Here is a 15,512-nt window from a genome sequence, read left to right as displayed (position 1 = left end):
AAACAATAGCATTGCTATTTGGGCGGAGAAAAGTGGTCTGAAATCATTAACTTTCGCCATAGCCAAACGTCGGTTGCGCACAGTAATCCAAAATTCGCGCCAGTGAAACCGAAACGGGAAGCGCAGGCCAGTTGCTCTCACCAACCACCAGGTGCGCTAGAGTCGATTGGGCCGCCGGGGTCTATGGGAGTGTCCACTCTTTAACTTTTTTTTCTTTCTCTATGTATATGGTGATTGTAAAGGAGGAAAGAGACGCCTACTTCTGCATGCCTAAGGGAGCACGGCGCAGAACGCGCGTTTGTTCTCTGCCGTGCGTTCACTCCCCCGTGAAAGCACGCGTCCCTCGCGCCCTTTCACTCGCACATACAGCGTTCGGCGCGGTGCTCCCTCAAGGGCTGCAGAAGATAGCGCCAACCTTTCCCTTTCCCTCAAGAACCACTTATCATCGGCGACGATTTCATCTCCATTGACGTCATACGGAACCTCACGGCGACGGCGACGACGACGGCGACACCGACGGCAGAAATCTGCTTTGGAGTGTCCATATAATTGCTATCTCAATAAAACTCAATCATCAAAAGTCCTAATTACTCGGGCAGTGCGTTGACATTATGCACTGGCGCTTGCGTTGACGGCAGTAGTGGCGTGGCGGGCAGTGGCATACGAGGGATGCGGACGCACGGCAGAGCCAACCCGGGGCATGAGAGTCCCAGCCTCTCAGAGTCGAAGGCTGTCCAAGTGCAACCGCTACAGATGAGCAGCGCACGTACTGGTTCCTTGGCTCGCGGCTTCGCCCTGGCGACTCTCAGCAGCGTCGCCCCAGGCCTCTGGTCACCCCCAAGTGACCTCTGCTCTCCACACGGCGGCTCAGGAACAGCCACAGGAACGCCAACAGGAACAGGAACGCCAGCAGGAACAGGAACGCCAATAGCAGCAGCTGCAGCAGGAATAACCGAGCCCTACGCTTGGCGGATCTCTCCAGGGACAGCCGGGGTCGTGTTGGTACTGTCGAGGCTCTCGGGTTCGGGTCTGGACCCCGAAATACCGACCTCGACACCAGCGATCTTTGAACCCCCGTCTCCGAGCGATCTCTTCTTCGAGCGTTCCAGTCTCGTCTTCTTCTCTCTGCTAGTTCCTCGTACCCATGGTTTCGTGCCCACTACTGATTGGTTCATCCGCTTTCGCCCTCGTCCGGTCGCTCGTGCCACCGCCCGCCTACATCGTCTTCCTCATCAGCCAGTCGATGATGTTTGGAGCTGCGGCTCCTCCGCAGTTTTTTTTTCGCTCTCCCCTCGCTCATGATAATGTGTTGGACAAATGGTGCAACACAAGGTCCCTGTACTGATGTATGCGGACGACATAGTGCGAATAGTGTCCAATAAAAGAGATTTACAGACACTTGCGAATATCTGTGGCGACGCAATGACAAATCTAGGCCTTACGTTTAGCAAAGATAAATCGGGAATTACGATCTTTTTGAAGAGACGAGTAATTACGTGGTGTCAATTCAACAGCAAATCATACCCATAGTCAAGCAATATAAATACGTCGGCGTATACATAAACAAAAGAAAGACTTACCCAAGCGCCCACCAAGATAACCTCAATATAAAGGGAAGCGGAATGCAGCAATATTGAGGGCCATAATAAGTATGAGGTGGTGCGTGGAATTATGAAAGGAGTAGTGGTGCCAGCGCCAAAGTTCGCAAATGCAATTCTATGCTTAAAATCGGATATCGTGTCGGGGTGGAAGTTAACGAAAGATCGGTAGGCCGGTTGGCTTTGGGAGCCCTGGTAAAACCACAAATGAGGCAGTGCGGCGTTCCATGGTAGGGGCTTTTTTGAAGTCAGGGAAGCAGAGACCAAAATTAGTCTTGAAGGAAGATTCAAGGAACATTGATGAAATTTAATGAGCAGCTAAAGTGCACAGGTACAGTGCACATGTACTTTGGCAGTGGCGGCAGCATCTGACGCATGTCCGCTGAAACACGCTTCTTTTGAAATATTACAGCGTGATTGTCGATGCTGTGAGCCCATATCACCGCACGGATTTCCCCTGCCATAGATCTGCTATCAACGCACTCTTCGGAGCGCCCCCTGAACCAGTGGCTATGTCAAGTCCTGACAACCGTTTTCCTGCGCACTTTGGCAGTGGCGGCAGCATCTGACGCATGTCCGCTGAAACACGCTTCTTTTGAAATATTACAGGTACGGTGGCTTTTCTGCCTCGTCTGCAAACTTTACCCGTGGAAGCGTCGGGCACTCGTCGCAAGACTGTGGTGCTCGTACCCCATCTTTGGCCTACCCCGGTTTCAAGCATTTCAACTTTACCCCCGGTTGCTTCTGCCATTTGCAGCGTGATTGCCGATGCTGTGACCCATATCACCGCACGGATTTCCCTGCCATAGATCTGCTATCAACGCACCCTTCGGAGCGCCCCCTGAACCAGCGGCTATATCAAGTCCTGACAACCGTTTTCCTGCACACTTTGGCAGTGGCGGCAGCATCTGACGCATGTCCGCTGAAACACGCTTCTTTTGAAATATTACAGGTCAGTCACATCTTTGTTTGCTTATTCTGACGTCCGCTACTTGCCGCTGCTGCCGTTGCTGCCACAGTGCTTTTTCTTTCTTTTCTTATTTTGTGAGCCATGTCGTCTAGAAATAAGTCTGACGATATAGAGAAGCTTGTCCGGGATTTCCGGAAAGAATTTCAGGATACATGTTCGGCTCTTGAAAGAGAGTTTAGAAATCAACATCGAGAGATGACAAAAAGCCTCGAGTTTTTTAACAAGAAGTTTGAAGACATGACTGACCACTGCAAACAATTGCAGGAAGAAAATCGGGAACTTAGAACTCGAAATGAGGCACTTCTGAAGGATTATGTGGAACTAAAGAACCAGGTTTCTGACACTGACAAGAGAATGATCGCGCTAGAACAGTATTCCCGTAACAAAAACATTGAACTAAAGAATGTACCACTTGCTACAAATGAAAACTTGTTTCAAATGCTTGAGGTGCTTGGAAATGCGATAATGAACCCATCGCGAAAATGACATTGATGTGTGCCACCGTGTTCGTTCATCCTGTATAACTGTGTACGCATGCACTCCGATGCCAGAAACCACTCACGGCGTCGCATTTTGTTGTTGCGTCGTTTTGCCTTTTATTTCCTATTGTTAATACTCTGTGGTGACATTGAAGTGAATCCCGGCCCTGACACTGATGCGACACTACAGAAAATCTTGGATGGGCAAAACGTGATTGTTCGAAAGCTTAATACTATTGAGATGAATCAAGCGGAACAGAAGGCAGCTATGAATGATTTGACTGCACGTGTGTCGTCAATGGAAGGAAAAATGTCAGTATTGGCAAACTTAGAAGCCGCCATTACGGAGTGCACCGTACACTACGATACACAGCACAGGACGATACAGTTGCTCCAAAACAATTGATGATCTTGAAATCGTAGTAGGCAGCATAACCTTGTGTTCTACGGCATACCTGATACAAATGTTCGCGAATCTTGGTCATCTTCTGAATCACTTCTGAAGGAAGTATGCTCGACGAAATTACAAGTTAACCCTGAATCGATAGAAAAAGCCCATCGACTTGGAAAATTTCGAGAAGGAAAAACTCGACCCTTGATTGCAAGGTTTGGGTCACTGAAAGAAAACTTGATTTTAAGAAAGACCAAAAATTTGAACGATACAGGTATCAGTATGTCGGAAGACTTTTCCGAGCCAGTGCGCAAGAGAAGGCGAAATTTGTGGCGGTTCGCTCAGGAACATAAAAGCACGGACGCACGTGTGCAACTAAAGCATGACATCCTTTACATAGACGGCATCAAGTACATCTATGATGATCCTTCAGACAAGGTTGTGCCGTGCAAATGACCCAATAAATCCTTGTCGACTTCACTTTCTTTTTTGGTAGTCAACTGTAGGAGCATTAAAAACAAAGTTGATGTTTTCGATAACTTAGTGCGCATGGTCAAACCAAGTGTAATTATTGGTACCGAATCATGGCTCGATAAAGACGTAGCGAGCTCTGAAGTATTTCCTGATAACTTTACATGTTATCGATAGGAAGGATAGGAATAGGAATAGGATAGGAATAGGAATAGATAGGATAGGAATAGGATAGCAAGGATAGGAATTATCACGAGGTGGTGTTTTTATCTTGGTAGACCAGCGCATTCCTTCTACACGCATAAATGTTATAGATAAGAGTGAAGCAGTTTGTTGTCAGCTGAAACTCTCGAACGGCAAATCACTATCAGTCTGCTCGTTCTACCGACCGCCAACTGGTTCAGCTAGAGAATTGTGTCATTTCACTGCTACAGCTACAAAATTGCATCCGATTACGTCATTGTGGGTGGGGACTTTAATCTACCTGATCTCAACTGGAATGAACAACCGATATCCTCTGGAAGCTCCCCTAGTTTCAAATCTGAAATTGCTGATTTTATGAACCTCCTTTCATTAAGACAAACCGTGTTGAAACCTACGCGAGGAAGTCATATCCTAGATCTTTTTTCACAAATATGCCAGAAATGGTCGAGAACACTGAATTACTACCAGGGATAAGTGATCATGATGTCGTGCTATGCGAAATAATATGAAACATGTAAGTGTTTACAGTGAGAAGAGTCGGTGCATGTACAATTACGCCAAGGCTGATGTCCAAGCAATCAATACTTCACTGGAAGCATATTTCGTTGTGTTCGAAACGCTTGCGGATGAGTATTCAGTAGAAAACCTATGGGTTCTGTTTAAAGACAAATTTTTGCGCTGCGAAACCGATTTGTGCCATCATGGGTATTGACTAGAAGGCGTAATAGAAGTAAGCCATGGTACACTAAAGCACTGGATGTTTTAGTGAAGCGTAGACAAAGAATTTACCGTTCATTCAAACGAAACCCTTCAAAAGAGAACCTATGTAAACTAAAACTGGCAACGCATGAAGTGAACAATGCTACAGTCCAAACAAAAACAGCCTACTTTGAAACAATAGAAAGTAAAATAAAGCAAAATCCGAAGGAACTTTGGAAGCATATAAAACGAAATAAAAAAGACAACAATTCCAGCTTTGACCAGTGGCGATACTATCATTTGCAAAGCCTCAGAAAAGGCTAAGTTGTTCAATCTTTATTTTACATCAGTTTTCTCTGCCCCAACAGATCCTCAGAAAGATCTTAAATTGTTGACACACGTATCCACACCCATGCCTAGTATAGTAATCGAATCTCGAGGCCTTGAATTACTACTTCGTGACTTAGATTGTACAAAAGCCGTGGGCCCTGATTGTTTACCTAGTTTTATTGAAGCTTTGCTCTCATACAGTGTCTCTGTACTTGAAACTTATTTTTGAAAAATCCTTAGAACACAGTTCTCTTCCCGCTGATTGGAAAATGGCATCGGTCGCTCCTATACATAAAACTGGCCCGCGCAATGTTATCAATAACTACCGTCCCATTTCACTCACTTCCGTGTGCAGTAAAGTTCTCGAACACGTTTTATACCGCCATAGTCAAACATATAGATAGTAATTCTTTATTTAACCCAAATCAGCACGGATTTAGACAGGGACTATCGTGCGTCACACAACTAGTAGAGTTCACACATGTCTTAGCGGCAGCGCTGGACGACAAATCATCGGTCGACTGTATTTTTCGCGACTTTCAAAAAGCGTTCGACACCGTCTCACATTACTTGCTACTGCAAAAACTAACCAGTTTTAATATTAATCCTCAAGTTATTGCGTGGATCGCTGAATATTTACGTGAGAGGCGACAATACGTAGTCGTAAACGGCGAACAATCTGCAATAACTGATGTTACGTCAGGGGTACCTCAGGGATCAGTTCTGGGGCCTCTTTTCCTACTTTATATCAATGACATTAATGAAAACGTACAATCCCATATTAGGCTATTTGCAGATGACTGCATATTATACCGTAAGATTACCTCTGAAAATGACTGCTTCATAATTCAAAACGACTTATGTGCCATACACGCGTGGTGTGAGCGATGGGAAATGAAACTGAATCTTAAGAAAACGGTATGCATGAGGTTCTCCAGGAAGAAAAAAACCTGGAAATTTTGAATACACAATAAACTGCTCTCTGGTGAAAACGGTATGTGAATTAAATACCTAGGCGTTTACTTTTGCCCCTCTTTATCATGGAATCGGCATGTGGATTATACTGTTGGCAAAGCTTGCCGGAGCTTGGGATTTTTACGACGAAATACACGTGCGTTTCCACAACAAACCCGGGAGTTACTATATAAATCATACGTTAGGTCAGCGCTGGAATACGCGTGCTGTGTGTGGGATCCTTTAACAGTAACTAACAAAGATAAGCTAGAAAAAGTTCAGTCCATGGCGGCAAGATATGTACTTGATATACCAATGTACGACAGGCAGTTTAGTGCAACGAAATCTAAGGCGATGCTAAAATGGGAATCTTTGCAGCACCGAAGAGCGTCATTTCGATTGAAGCTTTTACACAGCATATATCATTTTCATACTCGAATTGCCCGTGACGTATACATTAACCAGCCTCACTACACATCAGCACGCAAAGATCATGGACACAAGATTAGAGAATACAAATGTAATACATCGGCCTTTAGCAGCTCTTTTTTTCCAAGAACCATCAGTCAGTGGAACCGACTACCTTCCTCAGTTGTAGAAATCTCGTGTACAACACGTTCTTTTCTGCATTAAAACGATAAAATCTTTTAAACACTAACGCTTGATATATATCGCGGTTATGTCTAACAATCACCATGACCGATACAGTATCTTAGTTGCAAATGATATTCTTTTTTTATGCTGCTTTTTTGTTGTACTGTACCCTTTATCACTACCGCGTGTTGATGCTATTCTTCGCTTGTTCTTTGCCTTTTTATTATGAATCTTTGTTATCATTGTGCTTTCTGTACTTTTTTTTTCATGCGAGATCTGCAACGCGCCTGTGTTCTACGTGGCTGTGCGCAATGCGGCCGTATGCTTTCGTGTCGACGTATAATAATCTATTTTTCATTTACACAAATTTCTGCAAACCTGCAATTTTTATTTTATGCTTGTTTTTCTTCTGTACCCCCCCACTGTAATGCCTGAATGGGCGCTGTGGGTATTAATAAATAAATAATAATAATAAAAAAGATAGCTGCCCGCCAATCATTGTTCAATTCAAAAAGGTCAAAACGCGACTCTGTTCTTCGCAAGGCACGAAAGCTTCGTCATTCCGTGGTCGACGTCGGCTGTTCTGGAAAATCTCCGATATACATAAATGAGCATCTTTGTCCAAAGCTCAAAAAGTTGCTTGCCATGACCATTGAGAAAAAGAAGGAAAAGAAATGGCGGTTTGTGTGGACCACAGACGGTAAAATATTTGTAAGAAAGACTGAGTCTTCGAATGCGCTTCAAATAATATGTGTCGCTGACCTAGTGAAGATCGATGAACACCTGCAGCACGAAGGTGTTCATCATTAGCTTTCCCTTGTACATTTTTTTTAAATCCCACTCTTGAATGATGGATCCAAATTTCAAATCGCCAAGTGATTTAAATATACCTGTCTCTGTTAGCGGCCATATTTCAGCTCTTCATATTAATGCCCAGTCGGCCCGGAACAAAGAAGACGTCATCACAACCTTTATAGAAAGTTTTAAATTTCGTTTTGACGTAGTTATGATGACCGAAACTTGGTACAAGTGAACTGGAGGTACTGCAATTGCCTGGTTATAAGTCTCACTTTCTAAATCGTCGCGGTAAAAAAGGCGGTGGTCTTACGTTAATGGTTCAAGACAGATTTGAAAGCGAACTGCTCTCGAATTATTCTCGAATTACAGATGATTACGAAATTCTTACGGTAAAGTGGATATATGGTATTTTATCAGTTATGTATCGCCCACCTGGAGGGATGCTACCTTCATTTTTATCTTTTTAGACGAATTTCTTGCTTGGATTAACGACAATATTACAAACTAATTTTGCGAGGTGATCTTAACATTGATTTCTTGAGCAACTCAGCGCCACAGGCTCAACTTACGGAAATGCTCGTAGTAAATGCGTTGGTAAACGTGATAAAACAACCGACACGTATACAGTTAAGTACGTCAACATGTATTGATGCTTTTGTAACAAACTGTCAAATCAGACAATTGACTCAGGAGTTCTCGGATCACATATTAGTGACCATTTGCCCATATACATAATACAAAGCTTTAACAAACCAAACTCAAAAAACAAACATGAAAGGTCTGTCACATACCGTAACGTAAACCAGGAGACATTGCAGCGTTTTCGTTCGTTCAATTTTATTAGCTACAGACTGGCGCTCCATCTATAGCAGTGGTAACGCAACTCGCGCGTATGAACTACTAATAGACAAAATTAAAACAGCCTTCACCGTAAGTTTTCCTTACATCAAAAGACCCGTCCCCGAAGGCAAAAAGCCGTGGCTTACTTCGGAATGCTTGAAGGTTTATCATCGATAAAAATGCACTGTTTCAAAGGTTCCTTAGGTGAAAAAGCGCCTCCGATTTACAAGCGTTTAAGAAACATAGGAATAAAAAAATAACCTTTTGCGCAGACAAAAAGAACGATACTTTTATAACTTGTTTAATCACGAAGTATCTAGAAAACCGGAACTTGTCTGGAAAAGGCTGAATTCTTTCTTAGAAGGTTATTCTAAAGAAAACTGGCCCCACTGAGATTAAATTAAATAACGATACATTCACTGGCCGTAAGCTAGCTGACCTTTTTAACAATTTTTTTGCCTCTGTCGCAAGCAGTGTGCATAATACTTCCTGCATGGAATATATGCCTTCGAGAACACGTGAATCTGCGTATTTGTTTCCGTCTCCCAGCCAGAAGTTGTAGCAATGTTCTTATCCCTCAAAAATAGCTACTGCCCCGACCCTGATGATCTACAAATTCGACCGGTCAAGTATGTACTTGACATCATTGCGCCAGCCCTAACACATGTGATCAATCTAATCTTTTCTTCTGGTGATTTCCCGAGACAGCTACAAGTTGCTAAACTTACCGTTATTTTCAAAGGCGGTGACAAAATAATGTATCAAACTACAGGCCTATTTCCATACTGCCCATTTTTTCCAAAGCTATTGAAAAGTTAATACACATAAGAATGAATAGTTTTTTGAGTCGCCATAACATCATAACGCCGTTTCAATTCGGCTTTAGTAAAAAACGTTCCACAGAATCCGCGTTACTTCTTCAAAAAGAAATCATACTAGGTGGTTTTGAGCGTCAACTTTACATAGTTGGAATATTTATCGATTATTCAAAAGCCTTTGGTCGATTAATCATACCACACTTTTAAAAAGCTACAGCATACGGATTCCGTGGGGCATTTTTTACACTTATGCAAAGCTACTTGAGTGATCGCAAGCAGCAGGTACAACTTAACTATAAATCAAGCTTTCGGTCCCTAAACAGCGGAGTACCGCAGGGAAGCATCCTAGGGCCTCTACTTTTTAATGTAATATTAACGACGTAGTAAGAATAGATGAAAATACCCAATTTATAGTTTATGCTGACGATACTAGTTTGTTTTTTTAGGATCAGATTTATCGGAAATTCAAACCAGAGCAAATAACGTACTCGCGAAACTGCATACCTGGAGTTTGAACAACTCGCTAACTATAAAACGTCAAAAACAAAAGCGGTTTTATTTAGAGCTAAAAGCAAGAAAGTCAACTTTGATTTAGTGCTTTTTCTTGGTCCATCAAAAGTTGAGGTGGTTCCTGCTGTGAAATGTCTTGGTGTACTCTTTAATGAAAACATGTCCTGGATTGGCAGTCTGATTCTGTTTGTTCCGTCTTTCTCGCACGGTTGGTATATTATCGCGCACAGTTTTCTTTTGCCTGAGAAAGTAAAACTGTTATTGTATAATCACTTTTCCTTTCAAAACTGTGCTATTGCTACCTAGTCTGGGGAACCACCACAATTTCAACATTCTGAATTTCTAGATTCAAAAAGGGCTGTCCGTTTGATTGTCAATGCTCCGTATAACGCGCACACAAGGCCCCTCTGTAAAAATCTCAATACCAGGAATTAGGGACATTTCGTACAGTTTCCTTTTTTCGCCACCACGTGGCGTATCGACCTTAAAGAATTCGAAATTCCCGCTATGACGTAGGCTATGACGCACAACTAAAGAAAGCGCAATAAAAGAAACACACCCTGAAGCTGTCGCTTCACCTCGGTGCTTGGAAACGAGCGTGCTTGTGTATCAGCGTTATCTCGAAGACGGTCAGCTACCTGCTCTACTGACAATGAATCGACGGTTTTGCTAGACACCTGGCCAGAAAAGTCGTCCGCATTCTGGGGATGTCTGGCCGAGATAAAGGCTCCCGCGTTGCTCTAATAAAACGTCTGCTTGAGCAGACGTTTTATTAGTGCACCACTGTGGCCACGGTCTTGCATATACGTCAGGGTTCTGTTTCATGGGTTTCCTGTAGAACTGGCGTGATCCGTGTTTAAGAGGAAGCTTTAGCTCGGGCCTATCTTCGATGCCGGATTCTTAAATACACGTAAAATGCAGGAATGCTTTTATGAGAAAACCGCTGAACCGATTTGAATGAATTGTGTTGCATTAAGAGGGAAAGTTAAATTGCAGAGACTGCAGCAAATAGAATTTACGTTTATATAGTGTAATGTTTTCAAAGAATCGCAGGATGTTCGTAAATTTGAAAAAAAAAATAGAAGCATGAAGTTTCAAAATCCGCAACTCAGCCATTAAAAACAAATATGACATTTCTATAAACTGCACCCGTTGGAGCATCAAAAGCGAACAATTTTTTTTGCTATACCTTAAAACTTACGTGAATTTGTTATAATGTTTGGAAGGGTTTTGCAAATGCAACATTCACAACATAGTGGTATATTTCAGGATGTTGTATGATATATGATTGCTATCCGCTTTGGATGTATTATTAGGTGCAGTTTACAGAATCTTTTTTAGCTGCTGAGGTACATAGCTCTATAAGTCAAGTTTTCTTTTGGAAATTTGGGAATTCTTTAAAATTTTACGTAAAAAAGTAGACAGCCTATAATAAATATTCCTTTCTGCAATCACTACATTATAACTTTATTTTCTAAATTCAATATAACTCATCATTTGGTGCATCGGTTGCTCTGAGAAACTATTGCCGATTTCCCATGTATTTCGATAGGAGCGCCCAAGCTGAATATTCCCCCTAAGTGCGAGCTTGAATAATATACGTGTTGGCAAGATACGTTTGTAAACGTGTGATCGTGGCCTAATGAGCTAGAGCACCGGCGTACTGAGCTCAACGGCCTAGGATATGTTTGTAAAGCGTCTTGGGAAGGAATAGGAGAAAAAAAGGGAGAAGGCTGGTATGTTATTCAGAATCGTGTCTGGTTGGCTAAAAATTACTAAATGCTTTGGTCGTCATACCACCTCAGGTTCCATCAGCATAATTTCTATTTAATTCCGCTAGTATTGTGCAATTATTGTCAATCAATCGAGATTAGAACACCGGCGTCATGGCATTGTATTGCGTCGCAATTATTTATCGCCATCACTTCATATCATCTCATCGTCGTCATGCCTTCGTCGTTCTATCGACATCAATCCTACCTCGTAATTCCATCGTCGTCACTGCATGCACCGTCGGCCTGCGGTCCTTGTTCTATCATCGTGAGGTAACATTGGCGAGCGATGGTCATAACAAAGCGGGTCAATCAGGAGACAGTGCATGGCCGCATATAGCCGAATCACTTGAAACATCAGGGGAAACACTACGGATTCTAAATAAAGGTGTCTTAGCTAACACGGTGTGTCGATTCTTGCTCGCTAGATTGTGTGAATGTTAATCGCATTAACTTCGATAATCATCTTAACATGGGTTCTGCAGGAATTCTTTCATCTTCCCGACACTAACGAACTCTTGTCCACATTGTTCCCAGCCTATTAACATCTCGAATTCCTAGAGGTGATCGTGCTCAGGCATGTGACGGACGACCCGAAGTTTGATGGAGGTAGCGGTATGATTTCGACAGTGGCGCCGCCTATCGACAAGAGGAAACACATTTGGATGGGTGGGAATAGCGGTGAAAGGCACACTTCAAGAGTTGCTAGTCATCATAGATTCTAATCAACCTGACAAAGAGTTAGAAATATATATGCATTGTAGTCGCGCTAAAGAAATGGAAAACTATGGGATTGGAGTGAGACTCGCTGCAAAAACATTCATTAGACTGTTTCAGGTATCCGAGCTATCCTTAACGGGAATCAATGAGATGAGTTTCGATAGAGCTCGTTACATTTTTCAAAAGCGGAAGACGTGCCTAGAGGCAGAGTATACTGCAATATTTTGTTGCTACACAAAAAATCTAGGTTTTCGGCGCGATCATTTTAAAGAAAAAACAAAAATTAGTAAGTTTTCAAGAATTACTTCTTCTTTCTGGGTTTTACGTGCCAAAACCAGTTCTGATTATGAGGCACGCCGCAATGGAGGGCTCCGGATGACTTTTGACCCCCTGGGGTACTTTAACGTTCACTACAACGCAAGCACACGGGCGTTTTTGCATTTCGCGTCCATCCAAATGCGGCCGCCGCGGCCGGGATTCAATCCCGCGATCTCGTGCTCAGCAAGCCTTAGCTGACTGAGCCACCCCGGCGGGTGCAAGAATTACTTAGAGTACCTCGATAAAACTGTAGCAAATAAATTCTGAAAAGTTCATGTGCAACTTTTTAACACACCGGCAATCTTAACACACAAGGGCAACTTACTACTGGTTTCCATTAATTTTCTTCGTTATATTTTCAAGCGACTTGAATATTCTGCCGTAGGTTAATTCACAATTAGCCCAACTAATTAAACTTAGACTTTCAATTGTATATTGTTCGTAGACAAATGCTTTAAGTCTACGCGGATGCTGCAAAATTTCTCGACATTGGGGAGGAATATGAAAACAAATAGAATGCAGAGCATTTTATGCCTCAGTAAATTTTATTTTGAATGCTATTTCCACTCGTTAAGTAGCTCGACCCTCGTTTTCGCAGCCTTGTATAAGTTTTTGAAAGTACTAGGTGCGTTGTCTGCGAATTTACGTGAATAAGCAAGCAGATCATACTTTAATCTGGGCCGAGAAAAAAAACAAGGAAAGCCTACGTTGTAGATGCACTGTACTGAAACACAATTAGACAGAGTCTAAATTTGCATATATTTCTAAACAAGGATGCCTAAATTGTCGATTGAAAACTGACATAATAATGAAGCCGAATAAAGCAATAAAAATGGCATGTTCCGTGTGAAAATACGATGAGCGTTAACCTTGTGGGTGAACAATTTCTGTTTAATGAAAAAAAAAAGCTTCTAGTGGCCGTGTATTATCGTATTCCTGAAGCCAGCAACCAGCGAATCTAAATTTACATTCGCGCCAAAATTATGGCTCGAGTTCCATCACTCTATCCGAATGACTATACGATATTCAAAAGTGAGATTAAATGACGGGCCGCGGGTGTACGGTAGTGGTCACCTATGCCTTCGCTACAGTATGTTGCCGCACTCTTTAAGCACGAGCATGGTGATCAACCGATGTGCTTTTCTACAACTTCATCCCTAAATGTAGCCGGGGTTTTGCCACTCCCGGTGGTTGTTAGCCTGATCCCTCCCTATTTTCTTAACTGTCGATTCTATGGTTTCTTTCATACCAAATATTCACATAATAGTCTGTGGGTGTTCGGCTAGTAATGAAATGTTTATTTCTCTCACAGTTAAATTATCAAGTAACCAGCAAGAAGGGATGCAGGGCAAAAACCTGCTTTGATGCAGCTTGGAGACCGCCCGGCGGCCGTTGATCACACGACAGTATCTTCACAATAATCGAGAACTCGAGGTAGCTTCGTATAGCAAAAAGGCTAATGGGTCGAACAGAACCGGGCCGGCCAAAGTATGGTACTTTCGGGCTCGGGTCAGGCCCGGACTTGAAAACCGGCCCGTGCAGTGCTCTACTTCAGATAGTCTGATGAGCAGATTCCCATACCGTACGTAGTAGTGACACTGAAGTAAACAGTCGTAAACTGTGTATGACGAAAATGATTCTTTATAGGGCGAACATGTGCCCACAAATGCAAGCTGCATTTGAAGCACAACGAAAGCGGCGAATACAATCGGCGATCGTCGAAATCTGATCAGCGGTGAAACGCGTCGGCTTTTATACATGAGTCATTGAAGGTCCCAGAATAATCCCTGGTACCCGCATGTCTTCCAGAAAGTTCTAGATACTTCGCGTCGCTCATACAATCAGATTACATGAGCGTCGGTGACAGAGACAACGGATAGAAGCATCGATAACGTTCGAGAAACTTCCGATACGTTCAGGCGCGTCCTGCGCCTAGCGATAACGTTTAATATTTGTTAGCCGGTGAAAAGCAGTCACCGGTGAAATATAAACATGTATACGTGTAAATACCCTCCCCTTAAAAGCATCGTCCCGATGCTACAAACAGAAAGCGAAAGCAAAACCACGCGTACAGAGAGAGAGAGAGAGTGAGAGAGAGAGAGACAACAACAACAAACAATCAAAATAACAAAGTACCGAAGTTCTTTAGCGGGCGTAGAAAGGCTTAAGACGCACCATGTAGATGACTTCAGGTCGTGCCGGCGCCGCTGTTTGCGAAATGCCGTCTGGCACGACCTCATAGTCCAGTGCGCCAATACGTCCGATTATCTTATATGGTCTGAAATAGCGACGCAACAGTTTGTCGCTAAGTCCTCGTCGGCGTATCGGAGTCCAGACCCAAACACGGTCGCCGGGCTGGTACTTGACGTAGCGTCGTCGTAGATTGTAGTGTCCTGTCGGTCCTCTGCTGGTTCTTGATGCACAGCGGGCGGCTGTCGACCTTCTTCGGCATGCTGCAAATAGCTGGCAACGTCGAGATTTTCTTCGTCGGTGACGTCCGGTAGTGTGGCATCCAGCGTCGTTGCCTGGTTCCTTCCGTAGACCAGGTTGAACGGCCCACGTGCGTCGTTTCTTGCACGGCCGTGTTGTATGCGAAGGTCACGTGCGGAAGGATGGCATCACACGTCTTGTGTTCGACGTCGACTTACATTGCCAGCATGTCGGCGATGGTCTATTTAGGCGCTCGGTGAGGCCATTCGTCTGCGGGTGTAGGCGGTGGTCCGGCGATGACTTGCGTGGCTGTATTGCAGGATGGCTTGAGTTAGTTCTGTCGTAAAGGCCGTACCTCTGTCGTGATGAGGACTTCTGCGGCACTATGACGCAGGAGGGTGTTCTCAACGAAGAATCTGGCTACCCCGGCGGCGCTGCCTTTAGGCAAGGCTTTTGTTTGGCGTAGCGGGTGAGGTAGTCCGAAGCTACGACGATCCATTTATTCCCGGACGTCGACGTCGGAAAAGACCCCAGTAATCCATCCCGATCAGCTGGAACGGTCGGCGAGGTGGCTCGATCGGCTGTAGAAGTCCGGCTGGCCTTGACGGCGGTGTTT

Source organism: Dermacentor silvarum, chromosome 7 (genome assembly GCF_013339745.2).
Source record: "Dermacentor silvarum isolate Dsil-2018 chromosome 7, BIME_Dsil_1.4, whole genome shotgun sequence".
Classification (NCBI taxonomy): Eukaryota; Metazoa; Arthropoda; class Arachnida; order Ixodida; family Ixodidae; genus Dermacentor; species Dermacentor silvarum.
This window is presented reverse-complemented; position numbering follows the sequence as displayed.